This window comes from Schistocerca piceifrons, chromosome 3, assembly GCF_021461385.2.
Source record: "Schistocerca piceifrons isolate TAMUIC-IGC-003096 chromosome 3, iqSchPice1.1, whole genome shotgun sequence".
Taxonomy (NCBI): domain Eukaryota; kingdom Metazoa; phylum Arthropoda; class Insecta; order Orthoptera; family Acrididae; genus Schistocerca; species Schistocerca piceifrons.
In genome coordinates this window covers 701,668,450-701,688,409 of record NC_060140.1, presented here as the reverse complement: position 1 = coordinate 701,688,409, position 19,960 = coordinate 701,668,450, and the positions used below count along the sequence as shown (strand labels likewise).

Below are 19,960 nucleotides of genomic sequence, written 5' to 3'. Positions count from 1 at the left end.
TGTGAGACATGTTGTTGTTGTTGTGGTCTTCAGTCCTGAGACTGGTTTGATGCAGCTCTCCATGCTACTCTATCCTGTGCAAGCTTTTTCATCTCCCAGTACCTATTGCAACCTACATCCATCTGAATCTGCCTAGTGTATTCATCTCTTGGTCTCCCTCTACGATTTTTACCCTCCACGCTGCACTCCAATACTAAACTGGTGATCCCTTGATGCCTCAGAACATGTCCTACCAACCGATCCCTTCTTCTGGTCAAATTGTGCCACAAACTTCTCTTCTCCCCAATCCTATTCAATACTTCCTCATTAGTTATGTGATCTACCCATCTAATCTTCAGCATTCTTCTGTAGCACCACATTTCGAAAGCTTCTATTCTCTTCTTGTCCAAACTGTTTATCGTCCATGTTTCACTTCCATACATGGCTACACACCATACAAATACTTTCAGAAAGGACTTCCTGACACTTAAATCTATACTCGATGTTAACAAATTTCTCTTCTTCAGAAACGCTTTCCTTGCCATTGCCAGTCTACATTTTATATCCTCTCTACTTCGACCATCATCAGTTATTTTGCTCCCCAAATAGCAAAACTCCTTCACTACTTTAAGTGTCTCATTTCCCAATCTAATTCCCTCAGCATCACCCGACTTAATTAGACTACATTCCATTATCCTTGTTTTGCTTTGGTTGATGTTCATCTTATATCCTCCTTTCAAGACACTGTCCATTCCATTCAACTGCTCTTCCAAGTCCTTTGCTGTCTCTGACAGAATTACAATGTCATCGGCGAACCTCAAAGTTTTTATTTCTTCTCCATGAATTTTAATACCTACTCCGAATTTTTCTTTTGTTTCCTTTACTGCTTGCTCAATATACAGATTGAACAACATCGGGGAGAGGCTACAACCCCGTCTTACTCCCTTCCCAACCACTGCTTCCCTTTCATGTCCCTCGACTCTTATAACTGCCATCTGGTTTCTGTACAAATTGTAAATAGCCTTTCGCTCCCTGTATTTTACCCCTGCCACCTATAGAGTTTGAAAGAGAGTATTCCAGTCAACATTGTCAAAAACTTTCTCTAAGTCTACAAATGCTAGAAACGTAGGTTTGCCTTTCCTTAATCTTTCTTCTAAGATAAGTCGTAAGGTCAATATTGCCTCACGTGTTCCAGTGTTTCTACGGAATCCAAACTGATCTTCCCCGAGGTTGGCTTCTACTAGTTTTTCCATTCGTCTGTAAAGAATTCGTGTTAGTATTTTCCAGCTGTGACTTATTAAACTGATAGTTCGGTAATTTTCACATCTGTCAACACCTGCTTTCTTTGGGATTGGAATTATTATATTCTTCTTGAAGTCTGAGGGTATTTCGCCTGTTTCATACATCTTGCTCACCAGATGGTAGAGTTTTGTCAGGACTGGCTCTCCCACGGCCATCAGTAGTTCCAATGGAATATTGTCTACTCCGGGGGCCTTGTTTCGACTCAGGTCTTTCAGTGCTCTGTCAAACTCTTCACGCAGTATCATATCTCCCATTTCATCTTCATCTACATCCTCTTCCATTTCCATAATATTGTCCTCAAGTACATCGCCCTTGTATAGACCCTCTATATACTCCTTCCACCTTTCTGCTTTCCCTTCTTTGCTTAGAACCGGGTTTCCATCTGAGCTCTTGATATTCATACAAGTCGTTCTCTTATCTCCAAAAATCTCTTTCATTTTCCTGTAGGCGGTATCTATCTTACCTCTAGTGAGATAGGCCTCTACATCCTTACAGTTGTCCTCTAGCCATCCCTGCTTAGCCATTTTGCACTTCCTGTCGATCTCATTTTTGAGACGTTTGTATTCCTTTTTCCCTGTTTCACTTACTGCATTTTTATATTTTCTCCTTTCATCAATTAAATTCAATATTTCTTCTGTTACCCAAGGATTTCTACTAGCCCTCGTCTTTTTACCTACTTGATCCTCTGCTGCCTTCACTACTTCATCCCTTAAAGTTACCCATTCTTCTTCTACTGTATTTATTTCCCCCATTCCTGTCAATTGCTCCCTTATGCTCTCCCTGAATCTCTGTACAACCTCTGGTTCTTTTAGTTTGTCCAGGTCCCATCTCCTTAAATTCCCACCTTTTTGCAGTTTCTTCAGTTTTAATCTACAGGTCATAACCAATAGATTGTGGTCACAGTCCACATCTGCCCCTGGAAATGTCTTACAATTTAAAACCTGGTTCCGAAATCTCTGTCTTACCATTATATAATCTATCTGATACCTTTTAGTATCTCCAGGGTTCTTCCATGTATACAACCTTCTTTCATGATTCTTAAACCAAGTGTTAGTTATGATTATGTTGTGCTCTGTGCAAAATTCTACCAGGCGGCTTCCTCTTTCATTTCTGTCCCCCAATCCATATTCACCTACTATGTTTCCTTCTCTCCCTTTTCCTATACTCGAATTCCAGTCACCCATGACTATTAAATTTTCGTCTCCCTTCACAATCTGAATAATTTCTTTTATTTCATCATACATTGCTTCAATTTCTTCGTCATCTGCAGAGCTAGTTGGCATATAAACTTGTACTACTGTAGTAGGTGTGGGCTTCGTATCCATCTTGGCCACAATAATGCGTTCACTATGCTGTTTGTAGTAGCTTACCCGCATTCCTATTTTCCTATTCATTATTAAACCTACCCTGCACAAAATACGGGAGAGGAGTTCCATTTTAACATTTCGAGTAGTCTCATGTTGTTTTACTTGGTTATATTTTCAAAAGTCCATTTTATTTCTCCATCACGTATTAAAAATAGTTGCTGTTAACATACTTTATCACTATATATATGAAGGGTGATATTTGCCAAATGGGGACATACCGCAGGGAAACTATCCCTTACAAGAGAGGGAGCAGGAAAGGTCATGTGGACTTCAGGCAGGAAATTCGTTCCAAGGTGCAGGTAAATGATGTTCAACAGAGTAGTTTTTAATGGTTGAGTGCACGCAAGAGGACTCAACAAGCAAGTGGGAATGTTGTCTTGTACTAACACTTTAGCTCACACAACAGGGTATGCAGGATGTCTACGCACTAGGACCGCTGCAGAGGCAAGTCCGGAGAAACAAGAGCTGCACGCGTTGTGTTACAGATAATGGCAGCTATTGTTGGCAATATTGCTGCTGTCCTGAATATGGAGCTAATACTCTACTACAGGCAGACGATTCCCTCTTACCTGATAGGTTCTCAAACGTGCTTTCAATCACTTAAACCTACATTGTCATAGACCTTTTACCTTAAAGTGGGCTTATCTCCATTAGAACTCATTTCCGGCCGTATTGAACCGAATTACATTTCGAATAGTGGGACTCAGATTTCAGAATTTGAAGAGGTCTAAACTAATCACCTGTATGACTGAACTTTAAACACAGAGTTTGATCGGTTTAATTGATAATTTGCCTTCTCTTTCTGAATTATTCCAGAGAAAAGCTGCAAAGTAATTTAGGCAAGGAGATGTTTTTCGCTGACGAGAATCATGCGTTAATGTGTTTGTGTGTGTGACTGAACGTATATCGGAGGCTGGCTGAGGTGGCACAAATAAAAGAAAATGAAATAAAAAAGCACGCATTATGTACATGTTTAGCTCGTGTTACAGCGCTCCTCTTGCGAAACTTGGCACGCACTGTGATGCATTGTTGAGGCTCAGTGCCGCAGTTCTTTGCCACGGACTCTTTTTACGGCTGTCTTCTTCGTCGTCCCACGCAAAGAACCGTGCCAATATCTGTTTTGACTATCTGTTTTTGACTCATGGAAGGCAGAAAGTTAAAATCTGTGTCAACTGTTGCGCTTCTGAAGGAAAATTCCTGTATATGAACGATGTTGCTGAAGTTGCAGAAGTAGTTTTTCGGAAAATGCTTTACATTAGCATAAGAAACAAAACACCACATATTTAGGATTCGCTCGTTTTTCGCTGTGCAGTTGTTCTCAAACTATTGCAGGGAAACTATTGGTTACAAATATTTGATTATTTCAAATTTTCCCACATCGCAGTCTGATGAAAGGGTAGTTATCTTTCCGTTATTGGTCATATTAATCTAACTACATCGAAGCCGAGTAAGTTGTTCAAAGAATTTGCAGTGAATTATGAGTGTGAATTCCTACTGATAATCTGACGGAAGCAGAAATTGTCAGACTGAAATGGTATCATATTTCGAAATGCGTATCTCCACATTATTGAGAGGTATACGCTAGGTTAGTAGGCGCAGTGAAAAAAAGTGGCAGCGGTAGCAGTGAAGGGTAAGTAAAGCGTGTCGGGAAGACGCTGGAAAAGAGTGCAGCCGCTGTCGTAATGCGACAACGGAGAGATTCATCTGTTATCGAAAAGTGCATGATCATTGGCTTTCGAGCAGGTGTGGAAGTATTTACGAAACGGCTAACTTTGTAATAACCTGTTCTCGTGTCGCCATGGTTGAGGTATACCGAGCATGGCAAAATGGTGCTATCCAAAACAGGCGCTGAGGCAACTGCCGGTGAAAGACTGCTGCGAAGATGTGTGCGGTCGAAGAGACCAGCAACTATTAAGCAACAGACTGACAGGATGAATCAAGAGCCTACCAACAGTGTGTTCTCAAAGACCGCTAAGCGAGCGTTGCTGCGTACAGGCCTCCGCAGCAGGTTCAAAAATGGTTCAAATGGCTCTGAGCACTATGGGACTTAACATCTGAGGTCATCAGTCCCCTAGAACTGAGAACTACTTAAACCTAACTAAGCTAAGGACACCACACACATCCATGCCCGAGGCAGGATTCGAACCTGCGACCGTAGCGATCACGTGGTTCCAGACTGAAGCGCCTATAACCGCTCGGCCACTCCGCAGCAGGCGCCTGGCTCGTTCACCCAAGCTAACTGCCGTTTATCACCGACGAAGGCTGGGACTGCACGCCAGCAACGCAAGAGGACTTCCTCTGAGTGGCGATAGATGACCTTTCCAGATGAATCACATTCTATGGTCCGTCGGACAGATGGGTGTTGGGCGTGTAAGGCGTGGAACGTCTAAGAGCAAACACACTGCAACAACTGTCGGAAGGATCCAGGCCGGAGAGGGAGCGTTATGATCTAGGGAATGTTTTTGTGGCATTCCCCGGGTGGTCTCGTCATTGTGGAATGCGCAATGGATCCACAAAAGTATGGATCTATTCTCGGGGACCACGTCCAACCCTAAATGCAGTTGTGTTTTCCTCGGCACGATGGCATCTACCACTAGGACAATGTAAGTTCGCAGTAGGTGCATGTTTCGAAGAGCACCAGGTTTTTTCTGTACCCCCCTGCCACCAAACTCCCCGCATTTAAACCCATTCGAGAACCTGTAGGACCATCTCGATTGGGCTGTTCACGCCATGGATTTGCAACCGAGAAACATAGCACAGCTGACAATGCCACGGGACTCCGCATTGCTCCATATCGCTTTCGGTACTTTTCACTACTTCACTGATTCTCTTCCTGCACGTCTCGCACTGAAAAAAATGATTATTCAGGCTTTAACTGATGGTCAAATTAATATCACTGGACAGTGATTAAAACATGTCAGCCGGCTGCGGTGGCCGAGCGGTTCTAGGCGCTTCTGTCTGGTACCGCGCGACCGCTACGGCAGCAGGTTCGAATCCTGCCTCGGGCATGGTTGTGTGTGATGTCCTTAGGTTAGTTAGGTTTAAGTAGTTCTAAGTTCTAGGGGACTGATGACCTCAGATGTTAAGTCCCATAGTGCTCAGAGCCTGTTGAACCATTTTTGAAAACCTGTCTGAGGATGGATGACTGAAAGTGACTGTCTAAAGACCAGACGTTTTGTAATCGTTGACAGAAACAGAAGAAATTTATTCTAAAACAGCTTATGTTCACTGTTGAGCTCCTCGAACTACAGTAGCACTATTTTGGCTTTGCGATGCGGACAGTTACCTTACTGGAAGATGCCATCGCCGTCTGCATCTGACGCACAATATTTGACGTCTTATCTCTATCAGAGACAGACCATTTTCAGTAGTCGGGAGACCACAGAAATGTTTTTATTCTGTGCAACGTCCCAATTTTGACTTTCTCCTCCACGAGCCTCAGATAGCGCTCTTTCCGTGCTCATAGTACCTACAGGTAACAGATGGTAGTACGACACTTGTACTGTACTGCGAAAATACCCGTGACACTGAAAATGGTGTTTTGCAATTAAGTGCAATTTTCGTTTACCGGACACGCAACGTGTATTGAACAAGAAACCTGTGATACAGTAATTAGAAGTACCTCAGTATCTTAGGCCTCTGTATTAAAATGACTTTCCATTTTGTGAACCCATAAGAAAAGAAACCGAATTGTTGGAAACTTCACGCTTTCCAGTACTCTATTGCTACCTTGGAAGACACCAAAAATGCCACGAGTACTTCTGCAGCACTGTCATAACTAGTAATCTTTTCAGAGACTACTCTGTCCGGAAGCAGTTCCATTATTTTATCGTACTGCTTAGCTACCGTAGCATTCTAAACAAGCTGTTCCACCTGCTCTCCGTTTCAAGTTATGGAATACACGTCACCAGTTATTTTCATGAAACAGCTAGTCTCTGGCCTGCACAGAGTCCTGACCTATGTCCTACAGAACACCTTCGGGATGTTTTGGAACGCCGACTTCGTGCCAGATCTCACCGACCAACATCGATACCTCTCCTCAGCGCAGCACTCCGTGAAGAATGGGTAACCATTTCCCAAGTAACCTTCCAGCTCCTGATTGAACGTATGCCTTCGAGAGTGGAAGTTGTCATAAAGGCTAAGCGTGGGCCAACACCATACTGAATTCCAGCATTACCGATGGAGGACACCACGAACTTGTAAGTCATTTTCAGCCAGGTGTCCGGATACTTTTGATCACATAGTGTACACTTCCTGTATTTCTTGACGAATGTAGTCGCTGCAGTGCCTGTTCCTTTGGACACACACACATGTTCGAAGGAACATTTCATCGTACTTCATAATACCACAGGCACTGCTATTTCGTATTCGTCCCGTAGTACTATTCACATATGAACCACAGTTCACACCAGATGGAATTACACACTTGCACAATCAGCATTTATGGTCATATGGAAACCTAGATGCAATTGTTCCATTTTATTACCAAGTGTCGTTCTCTTTCAGCCTTTGGGCTGGTATCATTCGCAATTCGTTAATCTGACACCAAGTATTTGTGAACCGACTTACGGGGTAAGCTTACCCAAATTTACGAGAAAACATCGTACCTCTTTTTTTTTCAAGACACTCCATTGATCATCCGTCAGCCAGCTCACTTCTTGCACGACTGCACTCCTGCAAACTTCAGTCTTAAGACTCGCCTGTACTTGGATCAAATTTTTCTTGGTCGATAGGTTGGTGGAGGTGGGCCAATTTGTTGGCCTACACGCTGACTTGTACCCTATCTATTTCTACATCTAGGGCAGTTTATAGTCGGTGTGTTCATCTCTGGTGACTCACATTGAATCACTTCGGAATAGAATTCTAACAGGTTGTGAGGAAATACGCAATACTCCTGGAATTTGGGATAGTGTTTGTCTTGTTTGCAGGGCAATGAGATGTGAAACCTTATTTAGGCAGAACGTGGACATTTTGTGCATTTTGTGCAATTTGCGAAAAGAAAGACATTCTGGTAAATATCACTGTTTTGAAGACAGAAACCAAGCATTTTCAGACACGTAACAAACTTCTTATATGTCTACATGTGAGGAATGTATATCTGACATTATGCGCTCTGTTTCTGAAACAGCCTATACAGCACGATTTAACTGTCACCTATGGATTTTATGCAACCCGCAATGTCTTCAAGTATAATGTGTGAGAATTTCACATTCTCTTGCTCACTACGTGCAAACTATTAGTCCTACAGGGAAAATGAACCAGACTTTTTATGGGACATTTAATGTAGTTAAATTTTGTACTAGGATACGTTTTCGTTAGTTTTCCAATTATTCAAGAAAAACGCACAAAAGTGACCTAATGCGTTTTCCTTGATTAGCTCAGAAATTATGGCCTCCACCGAAAACATATCACAGTACAAAATTTACCTGAATTAAATTTCCTACAAAGTGGTCATGTTCATTCTTTCTGCAGGACTACTGGTTTGCGCCTAGTGAGCGAAAGAGTATGAAAATCTTGCATGTGGTTTTTGAAGGCGCTGTGGTTTGCATAAAATCCCATCTGTAGTGGCAGTTTAGTCACCCTGCATAATTATATGCATCAGGCTTTCGACTCCCTTAGTCTTAAATGATTTTTGACAGTCACGAGGCAGGATTCGTTGTTATAGAGACCTCATGCAAACTTGCTAGAACAGGGACTGGTTCTAAATACATTCAATATGGTGCCTAGCATATTGCTGTTCTGGCTTATCCAGCATACTGTCACATATTTTTTTGGTTTGATGAATTACTTACGAGGATCTGCAGTGGCCTCATCAACAGTCGTCTCCCTTTTACTGACATGGATAATGTGATCGTGTCTGATATCTAAAAAGGTAGTATGATCTTCTTTAAAAACGTGTGAAGCACGTGGGACAGACTACTAAGAAATATACTGCAGGAAACTCTCCGATTCTAGACTCTGTAAATCCGTTTGCCGCTGTGTTACATTGACCTAGTCGCATACCTTTTGTTTAGCTGCTCCTGACATAATGAAACGGTTACTGAAATAGACTTGTCATTGGCTTGTTCCACTGAACGAGCAGTAGGCAAGCAGGCGGTGGTAACTCACGTACGAGTTGATTAAACAGAAAAACGATTGGGTTTCTCTACGTTCTGAGGGTTACAGAAGTGAGTCCTTTGGTATGTGTGCTGAAAGGTTTCCCTGAGTCAATGGACATTGCCCCTCGCTGAGTCATTTGCAGTGAAGCAAGAGCCACAACAAGGTGCTCACCGTCCACCAGTTTCTCTCGTGAGACAGCCGAGAGCAGAATGGAAAGTTAGCGAGTACTCAGAAACAGAAGAGTCTTGCTTAATGTTCTTACTACGAAACTGCTTTAAATCATATCGAGTGTTTCTTGAGACTTCAAAACAATCAATGCATAGCATGCTAATGCTGAAACTCCATCTTTTCGCACTTTTTTCCTTATCAAAGCCCTAGCAGAGTTGAATTGGCCCTGCTTGTTCAGCAGCTTAATATGTAAACCTTTCAGTGTGTATATGTGAAGTGAGAATGACTATAGCGAATACGTGATAAATTGCTTGTGTTGTTATAACGGAATATTAAGATGAATAAGTGTGTTGGTACAGAAGACTCTGCCCTGTAAAATTAGACAGTTAATTAATGTTATCTGTATCGATTCTGGATGCTCACGCTGCGTCCCCTTGTGGAAATAGTTGTCGTCGCCGAGACAACAGAGCGTCCCAAGTAAACGAAACAAGGAGGAGATCGTTTCTGTAGTTATGAAAACAGGTGCGCAGAATATACACTAAGTGATGAAAAGTATCCGGAGACACCCAAAAACATACGTTTTTCATATTAAGTGCATTATGTTTGCATCTACTGCCAGGTACTCCATATCAGTGACCTCAATAGTCATTAGACATCGTGAGAGAGCAGAATGGGGCGCTCCGCGGAACCCACGGACTTCGAGAGTGGTCAGGTTATTGGATGTCACTTGTGCCATACGTCTGCATGCGAGATTTCGACACTCCTAAACATCCCTAGGTCCACTGTTCCCGTTGTGATAGTGACGGGAAAACTTGAAGGGACACGTACAGCACAAAAGCGTGCAGGCCGACCTCGTCTGTTGACTGACAGAGACCGCCAACCGTTGAAGAGGGTCGTAATTTGTAATAGGCAGACATCTATCCAGACGATCACACAAGAATTCCAAAATGCATCAGGATACACTGTAAGTACTTGGACAGTTAGGCGGGAGGTGAGAGAACTTGGATTTCACCGTCGAGCGGCTGCTCATAAGCCACACATCATGCTGGTAAATGCCAAACGACGCCTCCCTTGGTGTAAGAAGCGTAAACAATGGACGATTGAACAGTGGAAAAACGTTGTGTGGAGTGACGAATCACGGTACACAATATGGCGATCCGATGGCAGGGTGTGGGTATGGCGAATGCCCGGTAAACGTCATCTGCCAGCGTGTGTAGCGCCAACAGTAAAATTCGGAGGAGGTGATGTTATGGAGTGATTGTGTTTTTCATGGGGGGGGGGGGGGGGGGGCTTGCACCCCTTGTTGTTTTGCGTGGCACTATTACAGCACAGGCAGACATTGATGTTTTAAGCACCTTATTGCTTCCCACTGTTGTAGAACAACTCGGGGATATCCATTGCATATTTCAACACGATCGGTCACCTGTTCATAATGCACGGCCTGTGGTGAAGTGGTTACACGACAGTAACATGCCTGTAATGGACTGGCCTGCACAGAGTCCTGACCTGAATCCTATAGAATACCTGTGAGAAGTTTAGGAACGCCGACTTCGCCCCAGGCTTCACCGACTGACGTCGATATCTCTCCTCAGTGTAGCACTCCGTAAGGAATGGTCTGCCATTCCCCAAGAAACCTTCCAGGACCTGACTGAACGTAAGCCTGCGAGAGTGGGAGCTGTCATCAAGGGTAAGAGTGGGCCAACCCCATACTGAATTCCAGTATTACTGATGGAGGACGCCACGAACTTGTAAGTCATTTTCAGCCAGGGGTCTGATCACGTAGTATATGTTACGGAAATCAGTCTGTTGTAGAAACATGGAACATATTTGGTACTCGGTCTGATAACAGTTTCGGAAACGACTCTTCTGTAGGAGTCAACACTAATTCCGAAACTACTACTCACGTGCATCAAGATAGTAGGCGAACTGGCAACAATTAATGTTTACCCAACTGCTAATGGACTGTCTAATCGTGATGTGCAATTAATGCAAATAAACAATATGATAACGTAAAACCCCGAAGCAAGTTCATACAAAGCAGTGATGCTTGTTAATGAGAACAGGACACAATGTTTTAAGAGTAAATTATAAGGGGTGGTACGGCATGAGGTATATATAGAACAAGATGCTAATGTCAAATTCAGTTTATCCCGCAGTAAATTTTTGTCAATATTTGAAAGTTACTTTCCTGGGGAACTGCCCATAAGAGCCATTAAAAAACAAATCAGCTGTGGATAAGTAAGGGAATTAAAGTTTCATCTAAGAGGAAGAGGGAAATTTACATAAAGAGCAGACTAAATTTAGAGCCGAGATTACTTGCATAATACAAAAAATACTGTAGTATTTTAAGGAAAGTCATTAAAATGTCCAGAAGTATGCACGTCATGACAGAAATAAACAATGCAGATAATAAGATCAAAACTTTATGGGATGTTTTTAAATGGGAGACACGGCAGCCAGTCATTGACAACGTTCCATAACAATTAAACTAAATGACAATGTAGTTACTGATAATTCACCAGCTGCAAGTACGTTTAACAGTCACTTTCTAAATGTAGCAGCAAAATTATAAGTACATGGTTCAGCTGAAGAAGCAAGAGAATGTATTTTAAATGTAAGTCCTCAACACTAAGCAACTAGAAGCAGCATTGACATCTTTCGCTGGAATGAACAGAATTATAAAAATTCTGAAAAACCAATCTCAGTTGCTCCAACTTTATTAGTAATGTACGTAGTGATACATACAGTGCTTCACTGGCAAAGGCGATTTTTATAGGTGAGTTAAAATATGAAATTGTTTAACGTCTTCGTAAGAGAGATAATAATACAGAACCAAACAATTATCGTCCAATAACATTACTGACATCTTTTTCCAAAATATTCGAAAAAAAAGTTTTACTCAAGAGTAGAACCACACTTAAATGAAACAATTTACTTATCGTATCACAGTTCCAATTCCAGAAGGGTTGCTTGACTGAGAATGCTGTTTATACATTCATTCAACAAATAATGTAAGCCTTAGGTAGTTGGTATTTTTGCTGACCATTCCAAGGTGTTTGATTCTGTAGATCAAGTTACTCTCCTGAAAACACTCATAGTTTGCGGAACTGATGGTTTTACGCACGGATGTTTTGCATTATACTTCACGAACAGAACGCGAAAGGTGCGCTGAGAAGTTCAAGAAATGTCGCAAAGTTAGAAAATTTTAGTGACTGGGGAGAAATTACAAAGGGAATCTACTTTGCGTCCACTACTATTCCTTATATACGTGAATGACATTCCACGTAACGCACAATTGGTACATTTTGCAGATAATGCTAATTTTATAACAAAATCCATTAGAGAGAAAGCAAGAAAAAGATGTTAGATGATACTTTCCAAACAATTATACAACGGCTCTCAGAAAATGATCCACACAAAATTTTTAAAAAGCACACTATATTCAATTCCTTACAAGAAATAGCCATACCAACAATTGATGTAACACACGAGCAGGGGTCAGCAAACAGAGGAACGCTCGAATTTTTTTGGTGTACATGTTGATGAAAACTTGAACTGGAATGAGACATATTGATGATCTACTCAAACAATTAAGTTCGACCGTTACTGATCTTCGTAAAACCGCTATCACGGAGACAAGACTCAATCTCCATATAGGTTTTGCATATTTCCTCTCAATGTTTCATGGAATAATTTCCCAAGTTAACTCATCATCTAGAAAGAAAACATTAATTGCACAAAAGCGACTAGTAAAAATGATATTTGGTGTTCACCCACAAACGTCATGTAGTTATCTCTTCAAGGAGATAGGCACGCCGTCACATTAAATATATTCCCTAAGGAAATTCGTCATAAATGTTCCATCACAATTTGAGAAAAACAAATATATCCATACTTAGAACACTGGAAGGAGAAATGATCTTTATTACCATTTCTTAACGTTGTCGATGGCTCAGAAAGGCGTTCAGTGAGCAGTAACGAAAATTTTGGTCATGTGTCCAATAACTCAAAATTTCTGACAGGTAAAAAAGTAACTTTCAATTCTAACTTAGTCATTTCTCCTGGACAGCTATTCCATTGACGAATTTCTACTAACAAAACTTGCAGCCAGCATACAAAAGGAAGAAATACTTGTTTTTCAGTGTAGTTGCACGGGTAGTACTAAAATAAGGCGTTCATCAATGTTAACACTAGTTACGTACACATATTCCGTAAACTAAATCGTTCCCCATCAAATCGATAAAAGAACCGTTCAAATGACCTATGAAACATGCAATTAACACGGCTTGCTTTGTGTGTCCTCGCTAATTAGAACGGTATAGATGCGGTTTCTTCACTTCTGGAAAGGCTTAGATGCAGTTACGCATCGCGAGTAGAGAACATTCTACAAAACATAATACAGTGCTTCGGTCGAAATGTGGAGACATCGCCAGGTACGAAAGAAGCTTTCCGTGTAGGAAACGTGATAAAATCGTTACGGCTTACGATGTATGCCAGCAACACGGCAGATAACGTTCACAACTCTCCCAGCTGTTCACAGACGATGCCGTTATCCACACGAATGTTACGTCGTTAAAAAACTTGTTAAATGCAGGAGGAATTGCAGACGAACGTCGTCGCGTAGAGGGACTGGCAGTTAACCTCCACCATAAGTGGAAGTAACGTAACGCCCATAAATAGGCGAAAGGACTCAATGTGAGGTGGAACGTCAGCATAAATCCATCGTAAGACTGAAGCATTGTTTGTGCACGAAGAAGGCAAAATTCTCGTTCATACAACTTAAGAGTGTCGTTTCCTGATAGAGACTTTTCTTCTTCTTCAACTGCTTCTTCTTCTGATCAGTCTTTCGACTTCTTTGACATACCACTCCTCCCCGGAACCAACCTACATCTCATAGAAATACCCAACTTCCTCATTTAATATATATATTCCGATCTCTCTCTTTCTCTATAGTTTTTACCCTCTACAGTTCCCTCTAGTACCATGAAAGCCATTTAATGATGTGTTCGCAGGTTTACTGTTATTGTGTATAATTACTTTGGCATACAGTCACAGATGTCGGGATCATAATCCTTATCAAAGCGTTTCGGGAGCCAAGGTCCCATTATCCGGCTGCCTGTGTTAACTCTACATAAACATACTTCTAAATGTCAGAAAAGCGAAAACATAAAGTTATTCTGGCACAAAATAGTCTTTCAGCATACTCATTCGACGTTTCCTGACAAGCCGTTTCTTACTGGCGTCCATCAGAAGTTACTAATGAATACGATACTTAACACAGGAAGCTCATTCAACTTGGTTCACCCTTATAGCGTAATGTGTTATGCAGGAACAATAGCCCTTTGATTAAATTACTGTTCCAATTAGTGAGCGTTTGACAATGTGTGACACGGCAAATAGTTCTCCCGGCGATCTCCTAGTAAGTGTGATTCCCCGTTGCCTTTTTATAAGCCATACATGACGCGTTACATGCACATCTGTGTTATTTGTGATGAGAATCAACAGAATGCACCGGAAAGGTACATTCTATCCTAACCGAACGAACGCATCGTGGTTCACATTGGGGTTTAGCTCAGGGAATTGACACCAACCCTAGTGACAAGACACAGCACGCCATCACTTCTCATCCTCAGTGACAAAAAAATGGCCTTCCGGAGTGGCCGAGCGGTTCTAGGCGCGACAGTCTGGAACCGCGCGACCGCTACGGTCGCAGTTTCGAATCCTGCCTCGGGCATGGTTGTGTGTGATGTCCTTAGGTTAGTTAGGTTTAAGTAGTTCTAAGTTCTAGGGGACTGATGATCTCAGATGTTAAGTCCCATAGTGCTCAGAGCCATTTGCACCATTTTTTTTTTACAAAAAAATGTTGGTGACGAACATATCTTCTATCAGCACGAATGGTAGAGGACACTGCAGTCGCGTGTATTGGCCGATTCCGCTACGTACCCTAGACCCCATCCTGCTACATCCCTGTTACGCTCATACACCCACGGTTTCTCACCTCTGCCAGCTACGTCTTCTTCCTACAGTGTTTTCCCATAGTGAAGCACGTCCGGCAGAACTTTATGACGCGGCGTATCCGTTGACCTTGTCCTACATCTGACAGCACATTTACTGCATTTCAGGCACTTGGTGGAAATCCACACTGCACGAACTTTCTAATTTCGCACAGCGGCAGTGTTGCTGGTGCCTACCGTTCGATGAGTCACTTTCCGTGAAGCGGGCACTTTAAGGTTTACCGACCGTACATTTTAGGCCGCCAGCGAACATCCGGTCCATTTAACATCTGAGTGAACTACCCACAGGGAAAGGAAAAAGGCCAGTGCTAGAGCAAGCAGAACGGACACGCGTGGTGTGTTCTGTTTAGCTTCTTTAGATAAGGCATTCGCTTTTTGGCCTTCTGTTAAAATACGCTCTAGATCGATATTATTTCTTACAAACATAGCAACTCCCTTTCTTAGGGTGTCTCACAGGCTAAATTCGATATCGCCTTCATACGGTCCTGGAGACCAGAGACACATGTTCGTAAGTCTTGATTGCAGTTTTCCATGGTGGACTGCATCTGCCTTAGATACGGTCAAGGATGACAGCAACTTCCACACTTCACTGACAGATAATGTTTTCATGTTATTGAAATAATCTCAACACCGCACCCCTATTCCACAGACTTTATTGCTACTTCAATCCTTAATTCATAAATGTTCCATGAATACTTCACGTTCTAAATTATTTGATAATCCGCTGCAGTTCATAGACTCGCATATGAAGCGTGCAGTATCGGGCAACGACCACGAAAAGAACACTCTAATGCCAAAATTCAGAGCCAGACGTAAGACCAGACAAAAGCTGTGGAGTGCTAAACGTAGTCTATGACCATATTCTTGGTGACAAGTTTTATCACTAGAGTATCTGGATCAAAACTGAATACTTTGTAACTATTAATCATATACAGTTGACACTCCTGAGACATACTAATAATGATGTAGGTTGAAGCAGTTAATTAAAATTTTAATTTATTGGTTTATCCTACAGCATTATTTTGTAACTATGTTTAATCGTTGTGAATTTTTGTCTGATAGACAGAAAAAGTTAAAATAAAAATGAAAATAAATAAATGATGATAGACTGCACTGCTCAACTGCAGTCGTGCTGCCGGACTACAAAATAAAATGACAGCAGGTGTTTCTTGAACGTGACTTATCACTCGCAAGTATCACGGCGTACTTGTCCGAATAACACAGTCTTAGATCACAGATTTTGTTATCCTCGATAACCGGTTGCAAGCAGTATAGGTCATGTTCAGACCAAAAGACAAGTCACAGCAACGGTTGCACACCGTCAATTAAATAGATCAGTCAGCAGTTGCTGCGACATGTTTCTAGATCTGAAGACTGTTGATATTGGATGAAACCGTGATGTTTGATACTTTCATTATGTGTTGCGCACAGAAAATTACGTGAGGTGTTTAATACGAGTGAGTCCATGCTCAAGTGGGCTACATGAAGATCAAGACAACAGAACACTGCAACACTTCACATATCGGTAACATTACGAATAAATGCCATAGCACACGAAAAACGCACTTGAAAATAGAAATCAATTCCCGAAAATAGTCGTGCGAAATAAAAGTAAAAAGAAAATCGTGACTGGTGGCAGAAAACGATATTTTATAAACAGCCCACGATCTTATTTACAGATCTTATTGAATGTTGAAGGTACTAAGAAATTTTTATCTCCATCCCAAGTTAATAAAAATAATCAACTTAACTCTAACAAACACCAAATCTGAAGTAAAGTTCAGAGTATAAATGTCTGAGCCATTTACAATTAAAACAGGATTAAGACGGGAATATGGTTTATCTCCATTGTTTTTCAATTGGGCTCTGGTGTACGTGATGAGGGAATGGTACAAGGAAAATCCTGAAAACAGAACTGGAAACAAGAAAGATCAAATAAACTTAAATTGCTTGGGATTCGCAGATGACGTAGCGTTCCAGGTAATAACGTTCAAGAAGCCAGAAATCAAAGAACAACCCTATAAAATATAGTACAAAAATAGGACCCCGTATATCAGTCGAAAAGAATGAAGTAATGGTAACAGATTCACTAGTAGGCTAGTTATTGACGTAACAGTGAAGAATAGAAAAGCAAAAGTATTGAAATAATTTAAATAGCTAGGAGGAATCGTAACGTACAACTCGGACGAGAAAACTGTACAGCAACAAAGGTCTGACAAAACGATAAAAGCTCAAAAATTAAAATGGGTGACCTAAATAAAAAATGTCCGTCAGTCAACTTCAAAACGTTGGAAGGTGTTGATTCGACCAGAGGCGAGATACGGAAGAGAAACTCTAGAGTCACCCAGAAAAATGAAATCGACAAAATCCTAAAAGTAGAGAGAAGATTAGAACAAGCATAAATAAAAGATACCAAAAATATGAACAATGGCGGTTGGTGCTAGTGCCAGATGGAGTGGTGTACAGCAAACTGGAACCAGCTACAGATATTATACGGAAAGAAGGATCTCTTTTTTTCCTATTTTTTGTTTGTTTGTTTGGTCACTTTGCGCACTTTATGAGTGCACCAGAAAGCAATATACCAAGAGAATTATAGAAAAACTTTGGAACAAGAAGCAACAAGTAGGATCGATAAAGGAGATCAGGGAGGGTATGAAAAAGCTGTAATTAATCCTGGACGATTTGCGAAACAATACAGCAAATTTAAAAAAAACTGAAAACCACACAAATAAGATTTAAACGTAAAACTGAGAAACGACAAACAATAAGAAAGGTATTTACAGATGAGCAACGACAGAAACACTGGAAATTTCGAAAAGATGACCAGAAAATGATTGACTGAAGTAGTGTAATGATTCTGTAAAAAACAGAAGAAAGAAAGTCACTCTTTTTACAGTCACAGGCTCTCTCCAGTATTTCTAATGGATAAAATGAAACAACCGTAAGTTCTACAGTACCCCATATATTTTTGTTTGAAGGGCGGTATCATACAACTGCCACTTCGAAACGACGCAGGAGTGAAAAAGATACAATAAGAGGATACTGTATCCAAGTTACGATAGCCAGTGCGGCAGAATGTTTCCATTCGAACAAGTGTAGGTGTAGATGTTACTTGTGACAATAATATTATCTTGGAACTCTTCCATTTGGTCCGTGTTTGCATATTACTATGTTACTTGTGTTAACTGCTACTTAGTACTGCAGAGCAGTATAGGTGCAGATGCTCGTGATGGAGGCAGACGCTGCAGCGGGTCCGACTCGTTGCTCCCCTACCTGCTGCTGCTGCTGCGACTGGCTGTGGCGGTGTCTGGAGCGGGACTGGCGCGAGCAGCCGCGCGCCGCACAAAGACTTTCGCGTCTCCTCTCCACGCCGGCCGGGCCGGGGACAGTCGCCGCCTGATGCAACTGCCGCCCTCCGGACACGCCGCCGATACCGGCAGCTGCCTTTCGAAACCTGCAGCTAATCTGGTCTACAGCTATGTGTGTGTGTGTGTCAGAGGTAGAGAGATCGGGGACCCGGAAAGCATTTTTTGGTGTTCGTGTCGCCTCCTTCCCATTGTTGCTCAATGACGTGCCACTCTAGTCCACCTTCACAGTTGTGAACAGTCAAAAGCTCTCGGCGTAATCGTCTCAGGCCTCATTCGTTTTCCGACGAACCGCCCTAGTAGAGAGCGATGGGGGAGAATGCGGCAGCGGTCGAGATCCTACAACGTGGCTCGCTAAAGTGGTTTTTCAGCGACAGGAGGTGCCTGATGAAACTATTATTGTTTTTCCTCATTTTATTGTAACAGGTTTATTAATAGGATAGGAAATGCTAGCTTTCTATTTGTATGAGTGGTGTTCAAAAGAAAAGGTACGGAACGACACTGGATATAATGGAAGTTTTTACTCAAAAGTAATCAGCAGAGGCCTAAACACAACTATCCCACTATTTTGGGAGCCGAAGGATTCCTTGTTCCCAGAGTTCCTATTGTGGCAGGAGCCAATCCTCTGTTTTCTTCATTACGCCGCCGTCCGAGTGGAAGCGCTTCCCTATAAGATATTTAAGATTTTTTTTTTTTTTTTTTTTGTGCCCCAAACACATGGAAGCCGCAGGACAACATGTTCGGGCTGCAGTACGGATGCTCAAGCTGCTCCCACTTGTACGTGGCCATTACACTTTGTGTGACCTTGAAGACGTACTTATATGGATGTGATGTCTTTCTGGCGATACCGGCCATGACCTTCTTCTTCTGTGCGGATGCACGCATATTCCCCGAACTCTTCCGGAACTTGGAAGAATGTCTTCCACGAGTAATGAGTGTGTTGGGGTGGGACACTGCGAATGTAATGTGTGGACATACAAGGTGAGAATGTGAGTCTCGCGGGAGGCGTGCGCGACATAGTCCCTGCTGTCGCACTATCATCTGTGCACTCGGTGGCTCAGATGGAGCGTCTGCCATGTAAGCAGGAGATACCAGGTTCGAGTACCGGTCGGGTCATACATTTTCACCTGGCCCCGTTGATCTATATCAACGCCCATGCACAGCTGACGGTATTAATATAATTCCAATTTCGTTGAAGACATGTGGACGCGTTTTATCGCCGAGCAGAATCACTCCCTCCGTCAGACTCCAGACCGTTTGCCCTTGGTGGACTTGTGTTAGCTATGAAGTGTCTCACAGTGCACGTCGTTTTAATGGTTTTTCGACACTCTAGGAATTCAGCGAGTCTCGCATATCGAAAAAGACGGTGACATAGGAGCAGCTGAGGACATAGCTTTGAATTTTTTAGAGGGAGGTGACGACGCATGCTTCCATTCCATAGATGTCTCACTACGTTATTTCATGAAGCCTTATCCCAAAGTCGCATTTGCGGATTTCAACTCGTTTGGCTGTTACTACGTGTCATACCTTTTCGTTTGAATACTCCTTATAATTAACTGATCAAAAGTAACTGGACACTCTGACCTAACGCTGAGCTGACTGCTCTAGAGCCGGCCGCGGTGACCGAGCAGTTCTAGGTGCTTCAGTCCGGAACCGCGTGACTGCT

At 42.2% G+C, this 19,960-nt stretch overlaps 1 protein-coding gene across 1 annotated transcript in view; it reads right to left on the bottom strand.

The window, feature by feature from the left end:
* Positions 1-18,246, bottom strand: part of LOC124789379 — a 95,589-nt gene extending 77,343 nt beyond the window's left edge. The window contains exon 1 of the mRNA XM_047256713.1: positions 18,203-18,246. The gene's annotated coding sequence lies outside the window, so the exon portion shown is untranslated. The remainder of the gene's footprint in view (positions 1-18,202) is intronic.
* Positions 18,247-19,960: the final 1,714 nt, after the last annotated feature.